This window comes from Octopus bimaculoides, chromosome 17, assembly GCF_001194135.2.
Source record: "Octopus bimaculoides isolate UCB-OBI-ISO-001 chromosome 17, ASM119413v2, whole genome shotgun sequence".
In the NCBI taxonomy this organism is placed as follows: Eukaryota; Metazoa; Mollusca; class Cephalopoda; order Octopoda; family Octopodidae; genus Octopus; species Octopus bimaculoides.
Genome location: NC_068997.1, coordinates 20,277,703 through 20,280,221, shown reverse-complemented (window position 1 = coordinate 20,280,221; position 2,519 = coordinate 20,277,703). Strand labels below are relative to the sequence as shown.

Genomic DNA, 2,519 nt, shown 5'->3' with positions numbered 1-2,519 from the left:
GTGAGAAGACCCGGCAAGTCAAGTGAGATCGTTGCCAGTGCCCCTGGACTGGCTCTTGTGCGGGTGGCACATAAGATGCACCATTTTGAGCGTGACCGTTGCCAGTACCACCTGACTGGCCTTCGTAGGATTTTCGAGTGAGATCATTGCCAGTGCCCCTGGACTGGCTCTTGTGCGGGTCGCACATAAAAGACACCATTTTCGAGCATGGCCGTTGCCAGTACCACCTGACTGGCCATCGTGCGGGTGACACGTCAAATCGTCCAACCCATGCTAGCATGGAAGGCGGACGATAAACGATGATGATGATGATGATGATATATATATAAACAAAGTTATTTTATTCCACACCAGTAGAAACATAGAAAAAAGAAGTTGAAAAGTTACTGGAATTTGTTTAGATATTTTATTTAAAAGTTTTTAAAGACTTAATTGAGTTCACAAACTTCTATGATTTTCAAAAGTTGAAATAGGAAGACGTGGAGCTATGCTGTAACTGTCTTGCCTCTAGTAGGGATTCAAAAATTGTCTCATTTTTATGGAAAGGACAGGATTCAATTCAGTATTGGTTTTGGATACAATTTGATTGGCCAAAGATGATCAAATGATCAGGTTTAGAAATTTTTTCAAGTTTTTCACTATGATCATTTGTTTCTTTAATGTCATGTGACAATATGTTTGGTACTGTTAGTTAAAGCTGTCATGGTTGAGTGAATATATCTCATGTGTCTACATATTTTATAACAATCCTTAACAATCAAAACTGTCTGGATTTTATGTCAAACATAGTAAAGAAAGATCACATGATTGTAGGTAGTAATCTTCTAAGTTTCACTCCAAGCCTGTGCATTATATGCAGGCATCAAATTTTGATCACTTAACTTGTGTGTTAGTGTCATATGGGGGAAAGTCATGATTGTGTCCTAAGTTTAGGTTGTTAGTTGTATAAATTCAACATGTCAAGTAGAAGTATGAGTTTGTGTGTGAATATAGTTCGTTAAACTTTATTCAGTCTTAATTTGTATGAATATATTTTCTTTATTTATCTGTGCTTGGTCTGTAATATTGACTGAACAAAGGTGAAATGGACAGATTTGGAATTTAGGAGACTTATTTTTTACATATATGTTTATGTGTATAGTACTGAGGTCTTGTATTTCTTGTATATGAATAATTAGTCTGTTTCTAAGAGCGAGTTTTGTTTGACCTATATAATCCTCATTATGTCCTTTACATTTAATACCATATACTGAATTTTTTGAGGAAGTGATAAAATGATTTTTTATGGTAAAAATCTGTCCTGATTTAAATTTATATTTTTTGTCTTCAATGAGGTTAAAGCAAGTACTGCAGTTAGGGTAGCCACACTTTTTGACTATTCGTGTGGGGTTTATGGAGGGTAATTTAGCATTGGTGAGCAGTTTCTTGAGAGATTTTGATTGTCTTATGTTTTTAATTATTTTGTGTATTTCAAGTGCTTGTTTCATTCTTGGGTCTTGTCTCAGCAGTGGAATGTTCTGGTTGACAATATTTCAAACCTCTGTGTTTTTGAGCTGTTTTTTGTAATAAAGAGTAGAGCACTGGGTGTATTGGAAGTGGGGTCTTTTTTTTCGTTTTTTTGCAATTCTTGAATATCTATTGCTTTGGCACACTCTGTTCCACTGTCTATTAAACATTGTCAGATATTTTCTCTTGAGTAGTATTTGTTTTAATTCCTGGAGTCCTTTATTACAAGTTTCAATGTTTGAAACAATTGTGCAGATTCTTCTCACTGGATTAAAAGGAATTTTAGTCTTTGTGTGTTTGGAATGGTATGAGGAGAACAACAGGTATTGTTTAGAAACTGTTGGTTTGTAACAAATGTCTATTTCAATATTTTTGTCTGTTTTGATGATTAGAATGTCCGGGAATGGTAGTTGAGTTTTATTGTATCCATATCTACAGCCATCCACAATATTCTGCATGTTTTATGTTCAAACTGGCCAAAGCCAGCCCCTCACTTTTACCCTAAAATGTCATTCTAAAAATAAATAATCATATCATAAAGATCTCAAGGCTACAAGATAATGTAGGACAAAGTCAAAGCAATGGGAATAAATAAGTATTACATTTGTCAAAAATAATCTGAATGTTAAAGTTTTAAGAGATAAAGCAAAACAGAAATTTCTTATTAAAATGGCAACCTAGTCACACAGTCTCACATGAAAGATCAAGCCGACCCCGACTTTATTTCTGAATGCTGTCTGACAATCACAGAAAAGAACTGGATTGACTTACAAAAAAAAAAAAATAAAGAACTCAAACACGCACAGTCTTTATTTTATAGTCACTTTTTGAAAATAATTCAGTTGAAATAGTTTACAAAGATTTGGGGTGTGTACGAAACAATTTTCCAATCGAACAAATAGGTATGTCAAACCTCCCAGGTCTATTCTCCAAGCACCCCCTCTCGCAGCCCGCAGGTATGCCTGCTGTGATAAGTCGGGGCCTACTTGGAGGACCTGGTATTCTCTATTTCC

General features: G+C 35.2%; 1 protein-coding gene across 2 annotated transcripts in view; it reads left to right on the top strand.

Moving 5' to 3' along the window:
* LOC106883902 (UTP--glucose-1-phosphate uridylyltransferase) overlaps positions 1-2,519 on the top strand; it is a 54,621-nt gene that overhangs the window by 37,263 nt on the left and 14,839 nt on the right. The gene's annotated exons all lie outside the window — the stretch shown is intronic.